The sequence below is a fragment of the Acinonyx jubatus genome, chromosome A1, assembly GCF_027475565.1.
Source record: "Acinonyx jubatus isolate Ajub_Pintada_27869175 chromosome A1, VMU_Ajub_asm_v1.0, whole genome shotgun sequence".
Classification (NCBI taxonomy): domain Eukaryota; kingdom Metazoa; phylum Chordata; class Mammalia; order Carnivora; family Felidae; genus Acinonyx; species Acinonyx jubatus.
The window spans coordinates 8,528,574-8,556,116 of NC_069380.1; the positions used below are offsets into that span (position 1 = coordinate 8,528,574).

The following is a 27,543-nucleotide window of genomic DNA, read 5'->3' on the forward strand; positions in this document are numbered from 1 at the left end:
TGAGATCGAGCCCCATGGCAGATTCTGCGCTGGGTGTGGAGCCTGCTTGGGATTCTTTCTCTCCCTTTCTCTCTGCCCCTCCCCTGCTCTCTCTCTCTCTCTCTCTCTCTCTCTCTCTCTCTCTCCCCCCCCTCAAAAAAAAAAGACAATCTAACATTATTATAGTATATGTATTTTGTTATAGCTTGGTATTTATAAGACATAGATTAACTACTAATATGATCACTGAAGGTCTCAACCAATTTGAAATTTTCCAGTACTCTGTTACAAGATAAAATTAATAATTTGCTCCTCATTTCAGCAAAACTTTATGAAAGCATTGTCTGTACTCTTGGTACCAAATTCTTCCATTCTTTTTCGAACCCACTTTAATTAGGGTTTCACCTACCGAATTTTACCAAAAGATACTGAGACGACCAGTGAGCTACATGATATTAACACGATGCCCCTACTTCTTTTGACCAAACGGCATCATTTATCTCCCCTGCGTGTCTGTCTGTCTACAAATTTCCCTCATCTTATAAGGACATCAGTCTTACCGAATTTAGGGTCCACATTAATCCAGTATGACGCTAGCTTAGCTTGATTGCACCTGCCAAGACCCTACACCCAAATGAGGTCACATTCACAGGTTCCCAATGGTCATAAATTTTGGGAGGACACAATGCAACCAGTACACATACCATATAACTCTATAATTGATTTATTTTGTTACTGTGTGGACCCCTGTTCCGGGATTTAATTTCCTTAGAGACAAGAATTTTTTCTGCTTGGTCCTAAACGTATCCTACATTCAGGGGATATGTATGTTGCCCAGAAAAGGGTGGATTCACAATATGTTAAACAGTACACTTACGTATCACGTAATGAATTTAAGGGACTTGTTGACACCCTTCTGTGGTGATCTACACGTGGACAGTCAACTGCTTTGACAATGTTAATTGAACAAATCGACAAATGCAAACTACTAAGTGATCAAGTTAAAACAGAGACCTCATTTGGCCATTTAAAATAAAGCTTACGTTTTCTAAATCGTATTATTCCTTTTAAGTGAAAATTTCACGGTTACTCGTTAAAATTCTGGGTGACAAGGGACAGTGTGAGTCTAAACCAGAGTGTAGAGATGCTTGTCAATAGGGGTTTCAAGTGACAGCTTCCTTATATTCTACTTTCCAGTGGACCATTGAGTTCCTGGAGCCCATCAAACCTCAGTGTGCCTGAGGCTGGCTGTTGGTCCTTAATGCAGCTGAAAGGTTTGATCTTTATCTGCTGGGGGCTAGGCAGGAGTATGGAGAGCCAAATGGATTCTGAAGGCCATGAATAAAGTACTTTATGTCTTGTCTCTCCCACTCCCTACAAGTTAGATCTTGTCCAGTCCAGCCTTTGTGTATGTGGGGTGCATGTGGATGTGTGTGTGGTGATGTGTGAGTACGGAACGCACGTCACCAGGCCAGGATTAGGGTAGCACGAGTGAAGGCTTCACCTTGGGCACCAAGAGTAATCAAGTAACTAATATTTTAGTGCAATATTTTTGAAAACCAAAAATAATCTAAAAAATGCACACAAAAACAGTACCAAATTTTTAAACTCAAACAAGCTGTTTGGTCTATGACCCTGTATTGTTTTACCTGGTCCATGTGGCCAGTCGTTCTGTCCCCCGTTAGGCACGTTCATGGGGGTTGACAGTTGTATAGGCACAGATTGAACACAGCAGGTATTATGTGCAGTTATTTTTTTGTTGTAGAGTTTTTAACTTTTTCCACTTGGCTCAGAATGTGGGAGGACATTTTGGTAAATGTCTAAAGGAGCACAGATATTTCCTTCCGCCTCACATTCTCTGTGGGTCAGCACACCAGTGTCCATGTGTGTCCTCGCACGTGTGCTCGTGTGTGTGTTTATGTGTTCACGTCCCATGCTGGGTTTGGCTCTGACACATCTCCAAATGCGGTGGTTGGTCAGATTAAGTTAGGAGGATCCCAAGGTTTGACCTCATCTCAGCGGCTCCGCAACAGCCGATTAATCCTGGATGACCCCAAGGTGGTCCAGGGTGTCCCAGAGCAGGCGCACGCGGGGACGCGCAGCCCAGTCTCTCTAGCTTATTATAACCAATATTGCAGTCCACCTGGGGGACTTCTTGGACGTCACAGTGAATGCAGTCATTCATATTAGGGAAATGGTTTGAGACTAATCTCTGTGATCTTTCCCTGCACCCCAGGAGTCATGAGTCCTGAATCCTTACATGGATGGGGACACCTTTGTCTTAACTTTGTGTGCCAGGAGCTCAAGCACCCTTTCACTGAATGTTGCTGATTACTCCACTTCTCCCTTTTACTTAACGGATCTGAAAGTGACTCTGAGAAGCCAGAGCAAGTCTGTAGCGCCGGTCCTCCCGTCCCCAAGAGAATAGGGACAGAAAAAAGAGTTGTTATGCAGCATTTTTCCTTCTCAATGCCATAAAATCTACCCACATGTCTTATCGGTGGTTCGACAAGGTAACTGGAAGATGAAATGGACAGCAGGATTTAACAGCACGTAAGACAGACACACTGCCCTGCAAATCCCAACCAGAAAGGACCCTATGCCCACGGTAAAATGCGGGGTCCCTTCTTTCTTTGCCTTCCAGGCTCCATTCAGCACTTCGTGGCATTTTCCCTCTTTGCTCATATTGTTTGCATCACTATTTCTGTCTTAAATTTAGCACCACCGTGCACTGAGCCTGCATTTTTGACAGCGATTTTGGCTAATGTGCACTGTGGTGGGAAGACAGGTGCTTTACATAAACCTTAACGTTATTTCCATGGTTACAAACTACGGGGGCACTCAAGGATGATCGCTCTAAAGTTGGTTATCGACAGCATTTTTGGAGAAGAGCCTTTCTAGTGTCAGTCTATCATGTACTACAGTTTGAGGAATTCCCATCCTTTGTCTAGAGATCACATGCATGTGAGTGTGATTCACAGTATTTAAAAATAAAAGAATATTTAAAAGAAAGAGTACTTCCATGAGAAAAATGTTTCTGAGGAAATCCTGCCACCACAAATAATTATGTATTAGTCTTATGAAACAATTTCAAAGAGGAAATAATTTTTGTTCAACTTACGTAAAAATAATTTAAAGTTAGGTACTCTACTATAAATAATAGATGAAAAGAGGGGTGCCTGGGTAGCTCAGTTGGTTAAGCGCCCAACTTCAGCTCAGGTCATGATCTCACAGTTTGTGAGTTTAGGCCCCACGTCGGGCTCTGTCCTGTTAGCTCAGAGCCTGGCGCCTGCTTCGGATTCTGTGCCTCTCTGTCTGCCCCTCCTCCACTTGTGCTCTCTCTCTCTCTCAAAAATAAACAAAAAATGTAAAAACAAAAAATTTTTTAAACAGAAGAAAAGATTAAAATAATTATATAGATATTTTCTACATAAGCATTGAAATTATGGAAAAGAAATTTCACTTAAGGTAGAAATGTGTCATTACAGAGTACTGAAAAATTTCTTAAAGGTTTGCCTTTAAGAACAGGGATGACTATTTCTCTGTAATCAGGAAAATATTGAAAAGCTTGAACCTAGATGGCTTGCCATGGCTCCTAGAATAAAAACTACTCTGTGGGGCAGGAGCTCTGAGGTAGCATGAGCTCTCTTTCCTCTCTGCTCTCAAGTGCCATTTCCCCCCAGGCTGCTCTCCCTCTGTCCACCAACGTAGCCCTGACCACCCTTCAGGTGCTTGCGTGCCCCTGGCCCACCCAGGGCCTTTGTATACTCTGCTCCCACCCCAGGCTTATGTTTCTTTTCATCCTTCACACAAGCTAACAGATCTCAGCTAAAGCATCTCATCTTTAGGGAAGCCCGTTCTGACCTTCTTCACTAGATTAGTCCTCATGCCTCCAACCCCAGCCACACACACAATATCCCCTTTACATTCTTTCCTTTGTAGCTCTTATCAGAACTCAAGTGTTCTAGGGGCACCTGGGTGGCGCAGTCGGTTAAGTGTCCGACTTCAGCCAGGTCACGATCTCGCGGTCCGTGAGTTCGAGCCCCGCGTCAGGCTCTGGGCTGATGGCTCGGAGCCTGGAGCCTGTTTCCGATTCCGTGTCTCCCTCTCTCTCTGCCCCTCCCCCGTTCATGCTCTGTCTCTCTCTGTCCCAAAAATAAATAAATGTTGAAAAAAAAAATTTAGAACTCAAATGTTCTAAACATTTGAGATTGTTTAATAATCTCTCTCGACCTCTGTGTACTCCAGAGGTCACTTAAGAGCTGGAACTCGGCCTGGTTTTCTTATCATGACACTCTCTTTCTTTTGTCTATCCTGATGCCTTAATAAAAATTTTGGAAGGAAAGTGAAGCCAATCAGTGTGCGACCAATCCTTCTTCAGTGGCTAATTTATTAATATAAAGAAATTTCTTTTAAAACCCTTGCTGTATTTCAGATAAATGTTTTGCATTTTGATGAGTAGACCCTGTTGCAGAGACAGTTTTTTTGAGATATAACTGACATATAACATTGTGTGTTTTTAAGGTACACAATGTGTTGATTCAATACAGCTAACACCTCTAGCACATCATAGAATTATCTTTTCTTTATTGTGGTGAGAACATCTAAGATCCAGTCTCTTGCCAATTTAAAGTACATAATATAGTATTATTGACTATAATCATTGTGCTGTGCATTAGATCTCTTTCATCTTCTAACTGCAGAATCTTTTCTTCTGTATTTATTTGGCTGCCATTACATTTAAGCTATCCATGTAACAATAACACTGTGTTCTGGGTGAAAGATGCCATTCCTACTGCTCTGATGCATTTGTTTTTCTACTAAGGACAGCAGGGAATAGTTAAATACCATGATAAATCGAATTTCCACAAAATCGATGCAGTGAGAAAGCATGTCTTTTACCAAAATACTCATACAGCTACTGGACAAAACAGAATGCTGCTCTGACTGTCAAAAGAATGGCCTGGCCGCTCACCCTAATTAGAATGAGGACACAGAGTTTTAAGTTTCATGCAATATCTGTTTCTCTAGGACCAGGATTTTATGTGTAAATAACGATACTTCTGGATTGAAAACTTATGTTATAGGAACTGTGAAACACAATTTTATTGATGCATAGAATTGGAGAAGAAAAATGGGGTGACGTGGAAGACTGACAGGAAGTCGGTATTAGAATTCCGTATAGTAATCTTATAGCCAATGAACCTTTCAACAAACCTTCCTGAGATGTCATTTCTTACTAAATATATACTGTGGACTTCCTTGCTCTTGTAGTTCTAGACATGGAATGACACGTGTGTCTTCCTATTGCTGTTGATGAGCGTCAGCTCTATGCCCATTATCCACCTTCAACTTCCTGAAGTTTTCTTCATCCGCTACAAATTCTCAGCAATAAATGTCCAAAAATTTATTATTTTTTTCCTGTGTTTAATGCATACTTACATAGATAGGTTTTCATTGGGGAAGTCAGAATAGTAGCCGTTACAGCAGTGGTTTTTAATAGGTAGTTACATATAGACTTCCAAAACAGATAGCCTTTATGCAGATATCTTTTAAGATCTTACTTGTATAAAAAGTTGTTTGACAGTTTGACATTTAAATACTTACCAGATCAAGAGCCTACCATTATTAACCATAATATTTAATTTACTGTTAATAAACCAGCTCAATTAATGATGAAAAGTAAATGAATTTCACTTGCTGTTTAGTATGCCTCTATGTATATTTAATTCAGTTTTGCTAACATTGTAATGTGTGTGGCTTTATGGAAAAGCAAGAGCATCTATTAGGCCATATATCTTACATTTAGTACCACAGATGGGTTCTTGTGTTCTTAAGATCTTATTCTCCAGTATTCTCCAGAACAAATGCTTAGGCTTTTTAAAAATAAAGTATTTCTAATAATGTAGCCTCTTTTTTTCTCAAAGAAACTATTTTCTAAATCAAACTAGCTAAGTGCTTTATATAAGTTGAACTGTACTGTAATGTCCCCCAGTAGTGATAACTAAGAACATCTGCATGGCTTCTAAATTTGACCACTGGAAAATAATTCAGCCTTTTAAAATTTCTTATTTAACCAGGAAAGTTAAAATTAGAATGTATTTTAGGTGGAAACCACAATAAAGGACCTAATTAAGTGATAATTACATTTGCTGTCTCAAATTCATGCATGTATAATACTGAAATAGAAGGGTTACATGAACAGAGAGACAAACCAATGCTTTTGTGTCCTTTTTACCAAAGTAGAAAGGGGGCATGGTGATATATGGTCAATTAGTCTATGACAAAAGAGACAATAACGTATGATGGGGAAAAGACAGTCTCCTCAATAAACGGTGCTGGGAGAAGTGAACAGCTATATGCCAAAGAATGAAACTGGACCACTTTCTTACACCATACACATAAATAAACTCAAATGGATTAAAGACCTAAATGTGAGACCTAAAACCATAAAACTCCTAGAAGGAAACACGGGCAGTAATTTCTTTGACATTGACCATAGAAACATTTTTCTAAATATGTCTCCTCAGGCAAGGGAAACAAAAGCAAAATTAAACTATTGGGACTACATCAAAATAGAAAGTTTTTGCACAGTGAAGGAAACCATCGAGAAAACAAAAAGGCCACTGCTGAATGGAAGAAAACACTTGCAAATGATATATCTGATGGGGGTTAATACCCAAAATATATTAAAAACTTACCCAATGCAACACACACACACACACACACACACACACACACACACACAATAATCCAATTAAAAATGGGCAGAGGATTTGAACAGGCAATTTTCAAAAGAAGACATTCCGATGGCTAACAGGCATGTGAAAAGGTGTTCAACATCACTAATTATCAAGGAAATGCAAATTAAAACCACAAGATCACTCTACCCCTGGCAGAATGGCTAAACTCAAAAATACAGGAAATAACAGGTATTAAGAAAAAGGAACCCTCATGCACTGTTGGTGAGAATGCAAATTTGTGCAGCCATTATGGAAAACAGTATGGAGGTTCCTCAAAACATTAAAAATTAAGGGCACCTGGGTGGCTCAGTCGGTTGGGTGTCCGTCTTTGGCTCAGGTCATGATCTCACCGTCCGTGAGTTTGAGCCCCGCATCGGGCTCTCTGCTGACAGCTCAGAGTCTGGAGCATGCTTCGGATTCTGTGTCTCCTTTTCTCCCTGCCCCTCCCCCCACTAGCACTCTGTCTCTCTCTCTCTCTCTCTCTCAAAAATAAAATAAAAACATAACAAAAATGAAAAATAAAACCAAAAAACATTAAAAATAAAATTACCATATGATCCGGTAATTCCACTACTAGGTCTTTATCCAAAGAAAATGAAAGCGCTAATTCAAAAAGATGCTCGCACTCCTATGTTTATTGCAGCGTTATTTACAATAGCCAAGATATGGAAGCAACCCAGGTGTCGGTTGACAAATGAATGGGCGAAGAAGTGGTATCTACACACAATGGAAAATTACTCAGCCATCAAAAAGAATGAAGTCTTGCCATTTGCAACGACATGGATGGATTTAATGCTAAGTGAGATAAGTCAGAGAAAAACAAATACCATTTGATTTCACTCATGTGTAGAATTTAAGAAGCAAAGCCAATCAACAAAGAAAAAGAGACAAAAAAAACCCCAACAGACTCTTAAATAGGGAGAACAAACTGGTAGTTACGGGGGGGGGGGGGGGGGGGGTAGGTCGGGGGGGTGGGTGAATTAGATGACGGGGAGTAAGAGTCCACTTATCGTGATGAGCACTGAGAAACGTATAGAATTGTTGAATCATTACATTGTACAGCTGAAACTAATATAGCGCTGTGTATTAATTATACTTCAGTTAAAACAAAAGAGACAGGCTGGAAAGTATCGTTTTGTTGAGCTAATATCATTTTCAATTATATCAGCTGGCACTGAGTGTATCTATTATGACAAATTTATTTGATGTTTATATTAATTAGCAAATGTTGAAAGAAGCCAAAACACCTTCTAAATCCCAGAAAATGGACAGGAGGGTTTATTCTGAACATTATCTGAATATTTTTTGTTACACAAATCACTGTCCTTGACTTTAGGTCACTAAACAAGAAACTGCTGACTTTCCAAACCCCAGAGCCCTAGAATACAACTTGTGCATATTGTGGACGTTGATGACCTTTTAGACTTCAGCTGAGTGCTGCATGTATGGGCGCTTAGAAAAGGACCTTGTTCCATAGCCCCTCAATAAATAATGTTAGATGATGCTCTGTTCTTATAAAAAGCTTTGGCTTTGACAGTCCAACAGCCAGTGTGTTCTTTTGTGCATTCTGTCCCTCAGCACTCTTTCAAGGAACATAATTGCCCTTCACTTTTCATCCTATGGTTGAAGAGGTTAAATAATCTATCAGTACATAGGCAGTGCCAGGGCAAGGGTAGGAATTCACAATTCAGAAATCTCTGTGTGTGCCTTTGCTTACTTAATTTTACCCACGTTTATCTGCTAATTTCCAGAACAAACAAGGAAGCCTCATTTTCAGGCAGGAAGATAGGCTAGGCATTCAGATGTAACAGAACTGACAGCCAAAATATTTTATTTCCAGGCTTGTGAACAAATTGTCCCTTCTTCATTCCTCCCTAAATCTTTATTACCGTTATTCCTGCATCACTACATTAAAGTTCAAAGCAGGAGGAGGAATTCAAGCTGGGAAATCCTGATTCTGCAATTGAAGCCTTGCCTAGGGGGGACAATGCTTATGTTTTACATACACCATCACACGCATTTGGCTCTTCTCATTTGATTAATCCATGTGTGTATGTGAAAAGAATATGTTGTATCGTCAGTATCATTTCTAGGTCACGCGCATGTCAATCCAGCTCTGATCCTAGCAGCTCGAACATACATATGTGGAGTACTCACCAATGAGGTGACTTTCCTGTTAGGCTTGTGATGTGTCTGCCCAAAGCTTTTGACAGGACAGCTGCCTCGGTTCTGATTCTGTGCCCCAGGCTTGTTGGCGGGGGCTGGGGAGTGGGGGCAGGGAGGGAAACAGCAGATGAAATCCAAAGTGGACCTCGCTAATTCTCATGAAATTGCAAGGATGTCAAAGAGAAGGAAGTATATTGCTTGGCATTTTCTAAAAGCGAGCTTTCATAGTAAAGTGGAATATTAACCCAAGGATGGGGTGTTTCATAGGTCCTCTAGTAAAACGTCCTTCTATTTCACAGGGAAAAAGTGAAGCACGTAATAAGCGTATGTACCTCCACGTTAACAGTTTCTTGGCATTTGAAAGTAAAATAAATAGTCTTGAGTGTGTGATTCATCCTTTCGTATTGGATGTTGGAATATAAGAGACAGTACTTGCAGCAGTGAGCTTCTGCCTCCTAGAACCATAAGACAGGCTTTTGATTTATACGTATGTCAGAAGTGTTAGTAAAATATCTGCGCATTGTTTACAGGAGACTCTGCTGGGGCTGGGGCAGAATTATAGATCGATAACGTGTGCATGTTTTATGCATAAAAATACAATTGCATGTTCTGCAATTAGACACATTCCTCATTTTTTCTACTTCTTTACTGTATACGTATTTAATTTTCTGTTATCCTACTGCACTTTGGCAAGGAGTTGAGGATCTATCCATCCGTTTCTCATGCGCTGACCATCACAAGGACTGTCCAGCCAAATCTGCGGGAAGTAAAGGTGATGCTAAGCAGGTTGCGGACACGCCCAGAACAAAGATCAGACATACTGTATATGGCTTTCATATTGCCTCGCCTTTCATTTGTAGCTAAATCCTCCAAGCCTGTCAACTCTGAGCATTTTCCTTCCAGGAGACCCCTGGACCTTTCATTGCGAGGAGCGTGTCGATATATTAGGAAAGGTAGAAAGGGGAGCCAACGCAGTGATTGGGGAAAGCATGGAGAAACATGGGAAGGCTTGATACAAACTGCCTGTAGAAATGAGAACCGTGAGGGAGAGACAGATAGCCTTGGGGAGGAAGATGATGCGAGGGGATACTAGATGCTAGGGTGCATGAGGAGACCAACTAATTTAGAAAAGGCTGAGGAAAACCTACAAGAATGCAATGAGCCTGAGAAGAGAACAGCGTAGGATAATGAGAGCTTCCAAAATACAAGGGAGTTTGCATGATCACCTTATTACTCTTATCACTGTGACTGTTTTATGAACTCTGCCCAAATGGGACTGACACCCTGACACAAAATTGAGCCCTGCTGAATTAGAGCTGAATCTCCACTCGAGGTTCATCAGTCCCATGCTGCTAGTGATCGTTCCAGAAAAAACTCTGGGGCTGAACTTTTTCAATCAAAGGACAGAATGTATGTAGAAATGCCTTGTCTATCAAGCTGAGGACAAATATTAGTAATTTTAAGTTCATTTCCAACAGAGTTCACCAATGTGGTTTCCTCAATGCCCCCTGAACCCTGAGGTCTCCCAAATGGGGCTGGGAATTTGCTCTCAGGTCCTGGTGGGTCTTGTGGGGCTCTCAGCTCACGTTAGGGCTGGCTAACAGGCAGCTTGGAGAAATGCTGAAGACCCCACTTTTCCCTCCAGCCCCCAGACGATGAGGGGATGTTCTCCTTCTCATTAAGTGTGTGTCTTTTGTTTTGTTGTTCAATTAGAGTAGTTCTTTGAAACAGCTTTCTCTATTTAGAGGCCGTTGGTTTAAAAAAAAATCTTTCTTGGGCCGCCTGGGTGGCTCAGTCGGTGGAGCGCCCGACTTCGGCTCAGGTCATGATCTCACGGTCTGTGAGTTCAAGCCCCGCGTCAGGCTCTGTGCTGACAGCTCAGAGCCTGCAGCCTGTTTCAGATTCTGTGTCTCCCTCTCTCTCTGCCCCTCTCCTGTTCATGCTCTGTCTCTCTGTCTCAAAAATAAATAAATGTTAAAAAAAAAGTCTTTCTAAAGCGTGGCAGCTCTCCTAGGCTTGGACTGGAAGGGAGAAAGATTACTATTTTACTGGTCTTTATATCAAGAGATAAGATGTTCGGCGACTGGTGGTTTGACTCTTAGAAATGTGCTTTCCAATTTCCTCTTGTCCATATGTAAATGGTGGGTCATTGTGCATATTCTTACTAGGATAATTTGGTGACACAGAATTTTCATTTCACTGGAAGGCTTGGGGGGGACCGGTTGGTTTCTAGGTATTTAGATTTTCTAGGTAACATAGAGCCAACAGGACTCTTTTTTTTCTTCAGAGTCAAAAACCTTTCTGGAGTGTTTCATTGTACTCTTTAAATGTAGAACATTGAGTACAATTAAATCTTAACTTAGTGAATAAGAACCTGGCAGGACCTGAGGGCACTTATTCTCGATACCAGTAGACTTTGTGTGCTATTTACATAGAAAGCGCAGGTGATTAGGCTGAAAAAGGATTTGTATTAGACCTTCCTTTTTTGAGTGAGCAGTGATAGACTTATGTGATGGGAGGGGCAGAGAAGGTATATGGGTTCTGTCAGGATTCGGTATGTCTGCGTGTGACACAAAATCCATTATAATGAGGGCTCAAACTAGATAGAATTTTTAACTAATGTAAAAGGGATCTAGAGACATCTGGGAGGCCTGACTGGCTGGTGTTAGAAACCCAATCTCCTTCTACTATATTTCTTTGCCAACTTCAGTTCAGTGCTTCTACCTCATGGTCCAAGATGGCTGCCTGACCCCTAGTCATTATGGCAGCATTCCAGTTAGTAGGAAGGAAGATAAGTCAGACATGCTCTAGTCCCTTTCTTTTAATAGCAGTTTCCAAAAGATGCACACCACAGTTCCATTTACATTTCATGGATCAGAATTTAGCCACTTGGTCCTACTTAGCTGCAAGGGAGACTGAGAAATATCCTCTTTCTTCTAGATGGCGATGTGCCACACTAAAATTATGGAGATATATTACTAAGTGGAAGGAGAAAATGCACATGGAGAAGGAGCCAGCAGTCTCTGCCATGAGGTTTGGAGACAAAGGATGATTTGGGGGTCATGAGAACACCACCTAGTAGGTCTAGTAGGAATCTGTGTCTAGAATCTCATGACTGCTTTGCTATTGACTCCCTGCGTGACACTGGCAGGCCAATTCACTTTACTGAGCCTTAGTTCTGTCATTTTTGAAGTTTACGTGCAGAACCCAATGATCTCTGAGGTCACTTCCCCCTCAGACATGCCATATTCTATCCTCCAGAAAGTGGTTTGTCAAAACGAGACAAAAATGATTCGTGACTTTAGTTATTTAGGGTCCAATACATCGAGGATTTACGATTATCCACGTAAATGCACTTTGGCCTGTGAAGAGAAAAGTCACCCAGTAAATTGAAGCATTTAATAAACTGAATAAAATGGTGTAATGAATTAAAGGATTAGTCAGACCTGATATTTCTTGGAGAATTAAATGTTGGCGATGTCCACTTCACTGTCTTCTTCAATTTAGGATTCTTGGCTCTGACTGAAATTAGCATTATAATTTATTATAATAAGATTCAATTGCACACTGAAGCTTGAAAAAAGAGCCCTAGGCAATGGGATTGTTTATCTCAACAAAAATTTGAGCATCTACCAAATATCAGGCACTGTATTAGGGCCAAAGAGACATTTCCAGGCTAGTGTGGGGTCACAGACAAGCACAAAAATCACATTAAGGTGTGATCCAGGCAGCGATTAGAGAATGTACACAGGGAAGAAAAATGGAGCACAACTGAGTTCAGATCAGAACAGGCTGTTTGTGGGCCATCTAAATGAAAATACCCAGCAGGCAAGTGGATATGTAAGCGGAGAACTGGGTCACGTTCTGGGTAAATATGTAGACGTAGAAGCCATTGCTGTGTAAGTTGTGGGAATGTCCGAGCCCCAGGAAGACGGCCTAGACGGGGGAATCAGGATGACAACAACATTTAGGGTAGAGAAGAAGCAGGGTAGAGAGTTGAGGAGGGCTGGCAGGGAGGTGGGAATTCAGGAGATGAACACTTTGTAGACTTCAGGGTGAAGTGCCTCCACCAGGAGCTGCCCGTGCATGTTTGTGTGTGTGTGCACTGTTGTTTTTGACCTCCGTAAACACTGTAACGTGTCTAGTGTCTATCTGGGGCGTAGCGGCCCTTACTAAGTGTATGTTGAATGAATATGTGGTGAGCAAATTAATGCATATGAGCAAGGAATAAACAGTATTCATTGGATTTAGAAATTGCAGGGTGCTGCAGTTGTGGAGGGTGGGGCGGCCATCTGGGGGTAAGTGACAAGTGGTCAGGGTTTGAGAGTAGGATTGGCATGATCACACTCTCCTGCGAGGAGAAAGGAAGGCAGGAGGTTTGAGGACCACATCCGAAAGAGCATGTTAAGACATGAAGCCTGTGTGTGTTTAGAACCTGAGGGGGAGGAAGAGGAGAGAGCTGTGTCTGAACTCAGAACCGTGGTGGTCTAGAAGCAGGAGGCAGCTTAGATGGTACGGGTAGGAGTAGGACCAGCCTGGTGGGGTTACACCCCATGCAGCTACGCAGACCCCTGTATTTAGAAGGGTGTCCTGCTTGGTTCAGTGTCCTGTTCTCACCATCTTGGAATTTGTAATAATGTTTAAACAAGGGGGCTTGCACAGGGCTTGCAAATTACATCACAGTCACAGAGCATATAGATTACTGGATGACATTCTTTCGTTCATTCTTCCATCCATGTGCCAGGCGCCCTTCTAGGCGGCTAATTCTTTTCTCTGGGACTTGCGTTGGTGGCCAAATAATTGCACCTGTTTATTTTTTTTATTATACTTTTTTCCAGTAACTTCTTTTTCTTTTCTTTGTTGAGATTTGGCATGACGCATTGAAGTCAGTATCTCTGTGTCCTCAATCTTTACTTCTCGGAGTGAGACATTCTCTCAGCGTTTGTAGGTTTGCGAATAGAAAATGAGAAAGGACGCTGTTACTTAGCCATTTCCAGCCCCAGGATATGTAAGTAAGTAAGTAAGCCAGAAGGGTTTGTTGGCTTGAATTCTCCAATTACTTGCTTCAAGTTTAGAGTTTATTTTGTTTTCTCTGTAGGCCTTACAGGTTAGTGGTCGTAACGAAATAAATAAAATTTGGAAAGTAAGTAAAATTCGGAAATCTGTGTGACACTAAATATTTAGGTATTGTGTTTTACCTCTCATCTTAATTTCTATATTTGCTTATAAAGCTCCAGTTTTTGGTCTGTTTCCTGGCTATCTATACTTTTCATACATGAGTGGAAAGGCTTAGCAGTCTGAGATATCAGGGCCTTTGGTACTGTGCTAAACATCTTCCATTTCCTTGGGGGTGTGGGGGGAATATAGCTCAGGGTGAATGATTAGAATGGAAATAGCATATTGATTCTCTCCTAGGGAAGGTCAAGATGATGAATTATTCGAAACCTTCTGAGAAAATTATGAGTGCGTAGGTAGTACATCCAAAGAGATTATATTGTTCTTCTCACTTTCATTTTGTGCCTCAAATAAACTTCTGTTTTAAAAAGAGCCCCCCCTTTGTTTATTTTATTTCCTGAAATTAAAATTGCAAAACCACATCATTAGTGTGTATTCCCCTCTGGTAGCCTCTTACACCTAAACTCAGATTTTAATTGAGATGTTTTTAATCTTGCCTTCCTATGTGGATATTTAGATGATACTTCCTTGTTTTCTTAAGGGAATACAGACTTCTGTCCTCCTTTCCCTCTGAGACATGTTGTACTCGGTGATGTTGGGCCAGCAAAGGTGGCCTGGTTTCATTTGATTTCATACTGACTTGAAACAACATGCCTACGAGTTATCACACCCTCATTCCCCCTTAAATCAGCTTTTCTTTACTTTATGGGCAAGTGCGCTTCGTTGATCCCAGATGTTTCCATGCTACCTAGACATGCAACCATATGCCTCCCCCATTTATTTTGCATAATGTGACATAGTGCATGTTTGGGTGCACTCTTAATGTGTGCTGTTTACCTCTGAGATGATCAAGAAACCAATTTCCTGATGACAAAAGAAAAGAGGGTCCCATGGTAGCTTGCACATTTCTATTTACTGTTTCACCCTTGAGAAATCCTTCACACTGTTGAAGCCTTGACGTTTAAAAAAGCCAGTGAGCCATCAGAACCACAACAGTGGCTTGTATGCTCTATTCATTAGTGTTTGTCATGGTTGTCCATATTGAATTATGGAATTTGAAAGTATTTCATTCCATGGAACAGGGTTGGATTTGCACTGTGGAAATGAGTGATACATGAATCACAGATTAGCCAAACTTCATTCTGTTTTGCGTTCTAAAATTACCCTGAGTTTGCCTAATAAACATATTGCCCTTCATTGATTAAGGACTTGTTCCCTAATTTGTTTTGCAGCAAATCACCATTTTCTCATACCACCCAGTGGTCATGTGGACAAGAATTTCCCCTCTGCATGGTATCGCAGAACTTGGGTGGAATGATTCGAAGGAATTGTTCCTTTGTCTCAGTGGGGCAAATGGTGATTATTTATGGTCAGTGTTTCATGAAAATTAAGTTCCCTAAGATTTATGTTTTCTAAGTGTTAACTATTTGCAGAGTAAATGTAAAATGCTGAACTGTGACTGGCCAGTGTCTTTCTAGCACTTAAATTAGAGCAGCCCAGTACTCCTTTTGCTGACAATCATTCAACCTCCTCGTGCCTCAATTATATTTTCAGTCAATAACATGTTCACAAATCAAATGGATAGTTTCAATCTTAGTGGAATATGTAAGTCGTATATATATCCAGGACCTGAGAATCAGACTTTTCATATTCTTAACATATCCTTGTTTAATTCTGTTCTTAACAAATTTGCCTTCTTATACTGTAAGCTGTAAACAATTTAAAACATAAATATTGACACAGAAGTCCAATGTTATTTGTATGTTACAAACATAAAGCTTAATTTTTTCTTTGAATAAAAAAGGCATATTATAAGAATATGCCTCTTATTTTTGGAATGGGAACACTAATGGGCAGTGAAACATAAATATTTATGGATAATTATAAAGGAAAGAGGTTTGATTCTGCCTTCCCCCAGGGAGGTGGATTTGCTGTCCCTTCCTTCATAATTATAGTCATTTCCATTTGAAACTTTCGTAGGCAGGAACAGAAGAGAAAATGACAATACTTCATTGCAATAGCCATTAGACAGTGTATGTTCTCCACTTGATATGTATTCTGGGAAAAAAAATTGCTTTAGGATGGTAACAAAGAAAGCAGCCTGTGTAGATATCTGTCGTTGCTGCTTTGTGCAGACGTCGATGACTTTGGGAGGTGGGGTGGCATCAGAGGGTTACGATATTTCTAGTGTTTTATGAGATTGCTGGATATATTGAACTCGCTAATGATTGTCTTCGAACAAGACAATAGGGTGTTGCTAACAGAAATAGACCTTTGGCTTTATGTGCACGTGACCAACAAATGCTTTCTGCGAGTACATAGCTCGATTACGCAGGGTCTCAATAATACGCTTTACGTATTTTTTTTCCTTGAAACTTACAACAAAGACTTGGTTGCATCCTATGGCTGATGGGTATTTGTTTAATATCATACATATTTTCAGTTTATAACTTATGTAAACGTTAAAATTCAACTGTAACAGAGACAGATTGGCCTTTTTACCCAAAGCCACACGTGTTTATATATTCCCTTTATATATTTAATGGGTTCGAAATTTACAGTCCCAACTTGGTCATAAAGAAAGTCATATTTTTCTTCATTTTTCTATAGCTGAACTCAGCTCGGTCATGAACCCCCACTGTGGCATCCATTCTCCATTCTCTTGGTGCAAGTGGTACACAGTGCTGCTCCCAGGGCTTGACCAGCTCTCTAGGTTGGCTGGACCATCTCTGTATCGTGGCTTTCGTTGTCACCACTGCTGCCCTGAGACCCTCCATTCCCATACCTGTATCATGGCTGTTGGCAGGCATGGTGACTTCTTACTCTCACCTGTCTCCTGTTTACCTTAGAGAGATTGTAGAAAGATTTTTCAGATTTCTTCCATGCCCCAATACATTGGCATTTGGCTGTGGGTCATCTCCCCCAGTGATTTGCCCCAATATCATCCTTCTCTCCTTATGGCCACCGTGTTGGGACAGGGAACAAGTGTGAGGGGAAAATCAGAAGTCCACTTTTAAACATCTTACATTTGGGATGTCTGGTAGACATACTGGTGGAGTAGGCAATTGAATATACAAGTCTAGAATGTAGGAGAGAGGTCTGGGCTAGAGATCAGAATTCAGAAGTCATTAGCCTTTAAGTCATTCTTCCAGGTAAGAGACTGGATGAGATCACAAGGAGAGTAAGTGTAGATAGAAAAGGGAAGAGATGGACTCATTAAAAGGAGGGGAAAAAACTGAGAAGCTACTGTAAATAATAATCATAATTTAAAGAAAATCATTATAGGCTGAAGAGCTGCGTGGGAAGTTAAATTCTCAGTCTTGGAAATTATAGGAAATAGATCTAAAAGGGCAGCCATTTGTCCTTACCCAGGCTTCACTGACTGATCTCAGGACTCTTTCCTACAGGGCCTGGAATCTTCTACTACTCTACACAACACTTTCAATTAATTGAAATTGGCACTTATAATGAAACTTATTTGCCGACTCTGAAATAGATTCTAGAGTGGGAAGAACAGCAATTGGTTTAAATTAAAAAGTAAACCTCTTTCCTTCCTGGAGATTTCTGGTCCTAAGACACTTTAAAACACCCAATCATAACCCACAGACTGGAATGGGTCCTTGTTAGTCTAAGATTTAATCAGTATGGTTCTGGTCACAAGACTGCCTATGGCATCATAGAGAATCCCCAATGTGTGCTCAGAAAAGGACCCTGAGATACATCAATGGAAGGATCTAGAGGCAAGGGGACCTTCAACCATGATCTCCCAGAATCTTTTAAATCCTCTTACACACTGCTTTCTTTCCATTCTTTCTGGAACTAAAAGAGATCCAGAGCCTTGAATGTGACAGTGAATCCTCTAGGATCCAGTCTTGGCAACACATAAAAGGTCTGAGTCTTAGAGCTGTATTCTTATCTGGAGAGTCCAGATGGTAGGCTGCGGTCCTTCATTTGAGAGCACATTCTAATCACTTGGTTTGCTTTATATTTATAGAACTGTACAATGAACTATGGGACATTTGGTTTATGGGTCAAACTACACTGAATGCTGAGCAACATAAATCCTATAGAATTTTAAATTAACTTGGCTAAAACATTTATATCCATGAAATTCAAACTTGTTAAATTTTGTTCCCTTGCCAACTTCTGTTTGGTGATGCCCACCCAAATGATCATATTGCTTAAATTCTTTTCCAAAGTAGGATAAATTGTGATTAATTTTTAAAAAATCATCTAGAGGTGCCTGGGTGGCTCAGTTGGTTAAGCGGCCGACTTCGGCTCAGGTCATGATCTCACGGACCGTGAGTTCGAGCCCCGCGCCGGGCTCTGTGCTGACAGCTCAGAGCCTGGAGCCTGTTTCAGATTCTGTGTCTCCCTCTCTCTGACCCTCCCCCGTTCATGCTCTGTCTCTCTCTGTCTCAAAAGTAAATAAACGTTAAAAAAAATAATAAAATAAAATATCATCTAAAAATTCTTGAACTCTCAGATATTCTAAGAATTGCAAAACTAGAGTTAGAAAATTATTGTGTAAAAGCAAGGTTTCTAAAGCTTGGTGCTATTGACTATTGCTGTGGGGCATTGCCCTGTGTATTGTAGGATTGTTAACAATATCCCTAGCCTCCACCCTCCAAGGGCTAGTGTTACCTTTACCCCAGGTTTGACAGTGGAAAATATCTCCAGACATTGCCCTGCAAGGCAAAATCATTTCTAGTTGAGAACCACTGGTGTCATGGGAAAAAAAAATCACTTCTTATCTCTGTAGGAGATATATTTAAGACATTCTAATTTATATGTATGGATTTTAAGGCTCTCAAATGCTTTATCTTTTCCCTGCTATGTGAGAAGCACCATGGACTGGGAACTTTGGTTGACCAAATCACCGTTGACATAATGGTAAGAAAATCTGGTAGCCTCTTAGGACTATGTGGCAGGAGGTTGTACTTGTGGAATAAGGTTTAATGAGGTTGGGTCAATTAGGCAAGAGCAACAGACTTGAAACAAATTGGGTATCAGTCACAGAAGTGGATTCTGGCTTCCTACATCACCGTTTATTTACAGAGAACCATGCTATTGATTGAGAATCTTGACTCACAAGGTCTGAAACTTCTGTAGTGTATGTGCATGTATTGGTTCATTATACCATAGGCCAAAGCTCACAAGAAAAAATAACACATGGGTATTGATGGCCCCAAAAGAAAAGACTCGAACAGTTAGGAAGAAACCTCTTCTTGCTGTCAAAAATTATTTCCACGTTAAGCACACGCAAAGGATTGATGAGCATAGGTTAGTGTAGTATGATGCAAAGTAGTTGTTTAGGACTGAAAAGAAATGAGCCAACCTGTATATAAAGAGAGTTAAGATTTCAACAGATCAATTACTGGCCTACATTTTGTCAACGAATGTGATTTGGGGCAGTGACACTGGAAATTTTTAGCAGCAGCTAGGGTAATAACCATGGAGGGTTCCTCCTTAGAGGAGAGAAGGAAGGCGTCTATCTGAATGACTGAGGGGTGGGGGGGTTTCAGTTAGGTGCTCTGAAATTCCTATCCCTACTCTCAGCAAACTAAATATTGTACAATGATGCTATGAGTACTCAACCCTTAGGATTTTTCCAGAAAAACGAAAACCACAGAATGTAAATATCTTCTTTAAATAATTTAAAACAAACTCAAAATTTAGTGATTTTTTTATTCTTATTTGGAAAATCTGAAAATTCCTTTGCCGATTTGCAGTGTGATTCCAGTGTGCATGACCTTGCTTAAAACTTGTGTCCATGATCTTTGACCAAGTTCTTTAGGCTTCCAGATTTTCTGGTTTATGTCACTCGGTATATAAAAATATCTGTAGGGATTGTTTCCCTCAGGCTGAGGAGAAATTTTATGGATGGGCTATAAATAAACTCTTTAAAAACTAGTAACAGTTGCTGTGTTCTTGGGCATCAATACCATGTAGGCGTTTGAGGTGAACAAACTTTATCCAGAAACCAGAACATAAAATGTGTTTAGTGACAAAAAAGCTTTTTCAGTCCTAAGTTTGGCTGATTAACTATTTTGTCTTTGGTTGGTTTCCAAATGGAGATGTTCCTTAAAAATGAAAAGTGATTTGTAATAACTGTGAATACTTCTCTGTAAAACCTTCTTCAATGGGGTTGAATAATTCATGCATCTTTAATATTGGAGAAAGAGGTTATTCCTTGAAGTCTAGTTTTTCATAACCACTTTGCCAGGGCTGATCGATCTTTCCACTTAATCATGATACGCCTCCATGAAACACACACTTAGTGGGCCACTGAGCCCTGGGACCTCCGAGCACATAAAAAGTAGGCCACAGAACACATATACACAGTATTGATTTTGACTGCCACACAGAAGTTTTATAAAGAAACAAACATCCCTAAGGTAGCGAAAGACAAGTAGGATGTAGAGCAAAGATAGAAGCTGTGTTTCACTAAGAGCAAATTAAGTTGCGGACCTACCTTGGCAGATCTTAAGTAGTTAAGACCACACATTTTGGAAACCAAGTGCCTGCACTTTTTCCTGAGAGACTGGACTTTCATGGGCATCCATGGGCTTATGTTCATATCTTTAGACAAATCTGCAGCTTTGACACAGTGGTTCCTCATCTATTTTCTATTTTCTTCAAGCTTCCGATTATCCCAACTCGTCATTTTGTTCTGGTTACAAGTCACTGGCCAGCCTCTAGGCTGGCTTCCTTGAGTATTGCCACCACCTCTGGTCCAGTTCATTCTGAACAGGGAGGCAGGATTGGTCACATGACATCAAATTTGGCTACTGTTAGTAGGATAGTGCTCTGGGAGAGGGGATGTCTCAGGGTAGGCCTTCTGACACTGAAGCCCCTGTCTTCTGATAACAGTATAACTTTCCATAAATCATGTTCTCCTTTATTACATAGATATTCATAACAAGACTTAAGAGCCTAATTGAAAAGTGATCTTATATATATCCACTGGATTTTTTTTTAATGTTTATTTATTTTTGAGACAGAGAGAGACAGAGCATGAACGGGGGAGGGTCAGAGAGAGAGGGAGACACAGAATCTGAAGCAGGCTCCAGGTTCTGAGCTGTCAGCACAGAGCCCGACGTGGGGCTCGAACTCACAGACCGTGAGATCATGACCTGAGCCGAAGTTGGACGCTTAACCGACTGAGCCACCCAGGCACCCCTATCCACTTGATTTTTAAGTCTACCCATTTTAGTATCTCCTTGAAAAATCCTTACCTTATCTCTAACTGTACTCTCTCCTCTTTTTTCTTTGTTGTTTGTTTTTAAATTTTATTTATTTAAATTCAAGTTAATTAACATACAATATAGTATTGGTTTCAGGAGTAGAACCCAGTGATTCATCACTTACGTGATACCCAGTGCTCATCCCAACAAGTGCCCTCCTTAATGCCCGTCACCCATTTAGCCCATCCCTCCACCCACCTCCCTTCTAGCAACCCTCAGTTTATTCTCTGTACTTAAGAGTCCCTATGGTTTGCCTCTGTCTCTGTTTTTATTTTATTTTTCCTTCCCTTCCCCTGTGTTCATCTGTTGTGTTTCTTAAATTCCACTTATGAGTGAGATCATATATTTATCTTTTGCTGACATTTGGTTTAGCCTAATACAGTCTAGTTCCATCCACATTATTGCAAATGGCAGGAGTTCATTCTTTTTGATCGCCGAGTAGTATTCCATTGTGTGTGTGTGTGTGTGTGTGTGTGTGTGTGTGTATACACACACCCCACATCTTCTTTATCCATTCATCAGTTGATGGACATTTGGGCTCTTTCCATACTTTGGCTATTGTTGAAAATGCTGCTATAAATAGTGGGGTGCATGTGCCCTTTTGAATCAGCACTTTCACAGGCCAGATCTAGAAGGTGTTAAAATCTTCCAGGAATAAACAATAGGGCAATTCTATCCCCTTTCATCATTTCAAAAACTTTGGAGACCTGGTATCAGAGAGTGAGGCCTAGATGCCATGATTACCACAGCCTCATTCTCCTGACCAGCCCAGCAGTCACAGTAGTACATTTGCACTTTGGTCCTCATGACTACCTGTGTACCCCTGTCAGTCGCAGTTGGCAGAGGGGGCCCCACAGATGAATCCATCATCTCCACAGGTGATAAGTGTAAGTGATTTTCTTCAGGAACCCACTAAACTGACAACCTGGTTGGAATGGTGTGAAGGGAAGGGAGGCCGGCTACTGCATGTGCTATATCACACCTGAGTTCCTGGGGACCCCTGAGCCTACCCATTATTACCACATCAGACCCCAGCCTGGGTGTTAGCAGACTGTAAATGCAGAAAGGTGGGTTCTTTTTTTTTTTTTATTTTTTTTTTTAATGTTTATTTTTGAGACAGAGAGAGACAGAGCAGGAACAGGGGAGGGGCAGAGAGAGAGGGAAACACAGAATCTGAAACAGGCTCCAGGCTCTGAGCTGTCAGCACAGAGCCCGACGCGGGGCTCGAACTCACGGACCATGAGATCATGACCTGAGCCGAAGTCTGATGCTTAACTGACTGAGCCACCCAGGCGCCCCCAGAAAGGTGGGTTCTTAATGCCAATGCTCCATAGGTCTTCTAGACAAAGTGTTGCTCTTTATAATCCCCAAACAAATGACTTGGGTCAAGAGGTCCTTAGTTCACTTGCTTTGGGCATTAGAATTTAGTGGTTTTAAGGATGTTTATTTAATGTGAATGATTAATTAATACCTTTTGGTAGACGTTTGCTTTTATCTCTTTTGGGTAAATCCATGAGAGTTGAATTGCTAGATAGGTGCATATTTAGTTTTAGAAGAAACCTCCAGACTTTTTGCAGCCATTTTATCATGTATACTCACAGTGATGCTGTATGAGAGTTCTAGTAGCTCCAGACCCTTGCCAACATTTGTCATTGTCAGTCTTTTTAGTGTTGGCCACTTTGCTGAGTTTATGGTATTATCCTGTGGTTTTATCTTATTTATTTCTTATTTATTTATTTATTTATTGAGAGTGAGTGAGCATGAGTGGGGGAGAGAGGCAGAGGGAGAGAGAGAGGGGGCTCAAACCCACAACCCTGGAATCATGACCTAGGCCAAAATCAAGAGTCAGATGCTCAACCAACTGAGCCACCCAGGTGCCCCTATCTTCTGGTTTCAATGTGCATTTCCTTGGTGGCTAAAATGGAGCACTTTTTCTTGTGTGTGTTGACTTTCTGTATATATTCTTTTGTGAAATATCTGGTCAAAACATTTTTCCATTGTTATTTGGCTGTTTGTGTTTACTACTGAGTTGTAAGAGTTCTTTATACATTCTAGAAACAAACTGTCAGATAAATGTTTTATAAATATTGTCTCCTAGTCTGTGGTTTGTCTCTTCAGTTTCTAACAAGTGTCTTTTGATGACAGAATTTTAAAATTTTGAGTGAAATATATATATTTTTTATTTTTTCGGTTGTTTTCTGTATCAAGTCTAAGAAACCTCTGCCATTTCCATTGCAAAGGCATTCTCTAATGTTTTCTTTTATAAACTTTATATTTTAAACTCTTCAGCTACTTCATTTTTGTCTATGGTGGATATTAAGGATGAAGGGTTTTTTTTTTTTTAAAGAAATGTCCAGTTGATTGCTTTATCGTTACATTTGGAAATGCTTTCCTTTTCCCATTGAATGGCTTTGGTACTTTTGTGAAAAATCGACCAGGTAATGTGAACAAAAATAGTAGAGGAGTGATCACTGAAAATATTCCCCTTCATAAATGCAATGAGAACACTGGCAACAATGATCACAGTCCACATGTTCAGAATTATGTAAATTGACCAAAGGCTTACAACAATCTGGGGAGTGTTTATTCAAGAAAAACAGCCAGATCTCAGTAAGAACAGTGAATTTTCTGGCATTTTTACTTGCTCTATTTCAATCTCCTCCCCCCCAGCTGTAGGCTTGGTAAAACCTAGCAGCCTGACAGACACTGGAGAGAGCAAAACAAGGCTGTTTAGAGCTGCATTTTCAGAGAATTGTCATTATTTAACCCCTCTGGTAGTTCTGTGGAAGACCTGACTGAGAACTTGCCAGTGTAGCTTTTTTCCCCCCTGGAGACATTAATTGAAATCAGGCCAAGGCAGTTGTTAGGCATTGTGACTCTTTGAGTTAGGCGAGAACAGCCCCACGAACAGTGGGCTAACCAAAGTGCTTAAAGTAGCAAAGTTGGGGAATGACGTTTGCATAAGGGGCTTTGAAAAGCTCTGATATGTTTCTGGGAATCCAAAAGGCCATGCTCATATTTAGGTGTATGCATCTTCCCAGAGTGGTGTACATGCTCAAGGAAGATCTGCGGAGGCCCTAAGTGCTCACTTCTGGATAGGCTTGAGGCATTGGACAAGCAGGAAGTAGAGACCAAGGTGGAGCTGTGTAAACTGCCTGGCTGAGTAGTTGAGAAATGCACCAGTAACACACAGACTGAGAGACCTGTTCGTTTCAGGCATTGAAGGCAATCTCTGTTCCATAATTAGCTACCTGCTAAGCTGATAGATCAAAGACTTCAGTGGCTACACATGACAATGAATACAGACTTTACAGAATTTGCTCAGAAAAGTCTCTAAACAAACCATAACAAAAATAAACCCTGGGGAAAGAGGAAGGTCTGATTTCCAGTTTGCCAAATTACATCGTTTAAGATGTTCAGTTTTCAACAAAAAATGAGATACACAAAGAATGAGGAAAGTAAGGCCAGTCACAGTGTGAGGGGGTTGCACCGGAGAGGAGGCAGTCAGTAGAAACTCCCTGAGGAAGCCCATATATGGGACGCACTAGACAAAGACGTTAAAGCAGATGTTTTAGAGGCACTTAAAGAATGAAAAGAAACCATGTCTAAATAAGTAAAGTATGAGAAAAATGCCTTGACCAAATATAAAATATCAAAAGAGATAGCAATTATAAAAAAATTTAATAGAAATTCTACAACTGAAAAGTACAATAATGGAAATGAAAAAATCCCTAGAAGGGCTCAAGACCAGATATGAGCAAGTCGAAGAATCGCTAACTTGAAGAAAAGTGGAGAGTCTCAGACCTTGGGACATCATCAGACATAATGATATGTACATAATAGGAGCCCAGAAAGAGAGGAGAAAAAAAGAGGATAAAGAGTACTTAATGAAACAATGGCTAAAAACTTCCCAAATTTGATTCAAAGCATTAATCTGTACACCAAGGAAACTCAACAAACGCTAATCCAAATAGGATAAACTCAGAGAATTATCCTAGATGGCATCATAATTAAATTGCCAAAACCCAAAGAGAAAGAATCTTGAGAAGAGAAGCAATTCATTACAAATTCAAGGGATCCTAGATATATTAACAGCTTATTTCTCATCAAAAACCATGGAAGCTAGAAGGCAGTGGGTGAAATAGTCAACGTTCTCCAATAAAAAGTTATAAACCAAAATTCTATATCCAGCAGATCTATTCTTCAATAATAAAGGAGAAATTAAATATTGCCACATTGATAAAAACTGAATTTGTCACTATTATACATCTTCCCCACAAAACTAAAAAAAACCTTTAGTAAAAGAAATAATAAGGCAATTAATATTGTAAACCGGAAAATACCTATTTAACACAAAAGAGAGCAGTCAATTATGAAGAGAGGAATAAAGAGGACATAAAAATATAGAAAACGAATAGTAACAGCAAAGATGAATTCTGCCTTATCAATAATCACAATAAATGTAAATTAATTATACACCCTAATTAAAAGGCAGAGAAATGAACACTGGATTAAAACAAAACAAACAAAAAAAACGGGGGTCCCTGGGAAGCCTGGTCAGTTAAGTGTCTGACTCTTGGTTTCAGCTCAGGTCATGATCTCGCAGTTCATGGGCTGGAGCCCTGTGTCAGGCTCTGGGCTGACAGTGTGGAGCCTGCTTGGGATTCTCCCTCTCCCCGCACCCCCCCCCCCCGCCTCTTAAAATAAATAAAAGAAACTTTAAAACAAAAACAAAACATGATCCAACTATATGCCATCTACAAGAGACTTTAGATTTAACCTAGGCACAAACAGATGAAAATAAAAGGATAGAAAAAGGTATGCTATACAAACAAACTATACTAAAAGAGAACTGGAGTGTCTGTACTAATATCAGACAAAATAGATTTTAAGGTAAAAAATTGTTACTAGAGAGAAAGAAGAATAAAATGATAAAAAGGTCAACGTATTGAGAATGTATAGCAGTTTATAAACATATGTGCACCAAATGACTTGAGCCCTGAAATGCATGGAACCACGACTGACAAAATTGAAGAGAGAAATAGAGAATTGAACAAGAATAGTTGAAAGTTTCAATACTCAACTTGGAATAATCGATGGAGCCCCTGGAGAGCAGATCAATAAGGAAATGGAAAACTTTTGATAACACTGGAAGTCTGCTAGACCTAATAGAACTCTGTAGGACACTGTCCTAAACAGTAGAAGAACGTATTTTTTCCCCAAAGGTACATGGAACATTCTTCAGGACATACCATATGTTCAACTATAAAACAAGCCTCAATGGGGACACCTGTGTGGCTCATTCAGTTAAGTGTCCAACTCTTGATTTCAGCTTAGGTCATAATCTCACGATTCCTGGGTTTTGAGCCCTACATTAAGCTCTGTGCTGATAGTGTGGAGCCTGCGTGGGATGCTTGCTCTCCCTCTCTCTCTGCCCCTCCCCCCACCTCTCTCTCTCTCAAGTAAACATTTAAAAAATGGATTTAACATTTAGTTATGAAATTAATACAAAGCATTTTATTCAGTTATAAGGGAATAAAATTAGGATAAGTAACTGAAAGAAATTTGAGGAATTAAAAAAAAAAACACCTGTAAATAACCGATGAGTTAAAAAAGAATCACAAGGGGAAAATTAGAAAAGACTTTGTGATGAATAGAAATGAAAACATGCCAGAACTTATAGAATACAGCTAAAGCGTGCTTAGAGGGAAATTTGTAGCTGTGGGTGCTTCTATTAACATATGAGAAAAATCTCAAACCTATAATCTTCTGTGCTTAGAAGTTAAGAAAAGAAGAGCGGACAAAAACACAAAGCATTAAAAAAATTAAAAATAAAAAAATAATTAAGCCTCCGTGACAAAGTAAATGAAACAGAGAACAGAAAAAAAACAATAAAGTCAGTTAAACCAAAAGTGGATTCTTCGAAAAAAAATCAACAAAATTGGCAAACAAGGGGAAAAAAAGAGAGAAGACTCAAGTTACTAAAATCTGATTTGAAAGAAGGGAGGAACATTACTACCAACCTCAGAGAAATAAAATAGGATTATAAGGGCATACTGTAACCAATTGTATATCAGGAATTAGGTAATGTCGATGAAAAGGACAAATTCCTAGAAAGAAAACTGCATTGAGCGTTAAATAAGACGTTTATAATGCTATTGTTATAGGGACTGGCCCATGCTTATTGCTAAATGAATGTCAGCTGTATTATAGTATTATACGCAGGCTTCTTC

The 27,543-nt window shown here is 40.1% G+C and overlaps 1 protein-coding gene and 1 long non-coding RNA gene across 3 annotated transcripts in view; both read left to right on the forward strand.

Annotated features, from left to right (window-relative positions):
* The window catches only part of MTUS2 (microtubule associated scaffold protein 2), a 563,429-nt gene that overhangs the window by 308,018 nt on the left and 227,868 nt on the right, over window positions 1-27,543 (forward strand). The window lies entirely within an intron of this gene.
* LOC128313501 (uncharacterized) lies at window positions 21,041-25,844 on the forward strand. The gene is made up of 2 exons (XR_008294318.1): window positions 21,041-22,377; window positions 22,617-25,844. It is a non-coding gene; the product is annotated as an uncharacterized LOC128313501 (long non-coding RNA).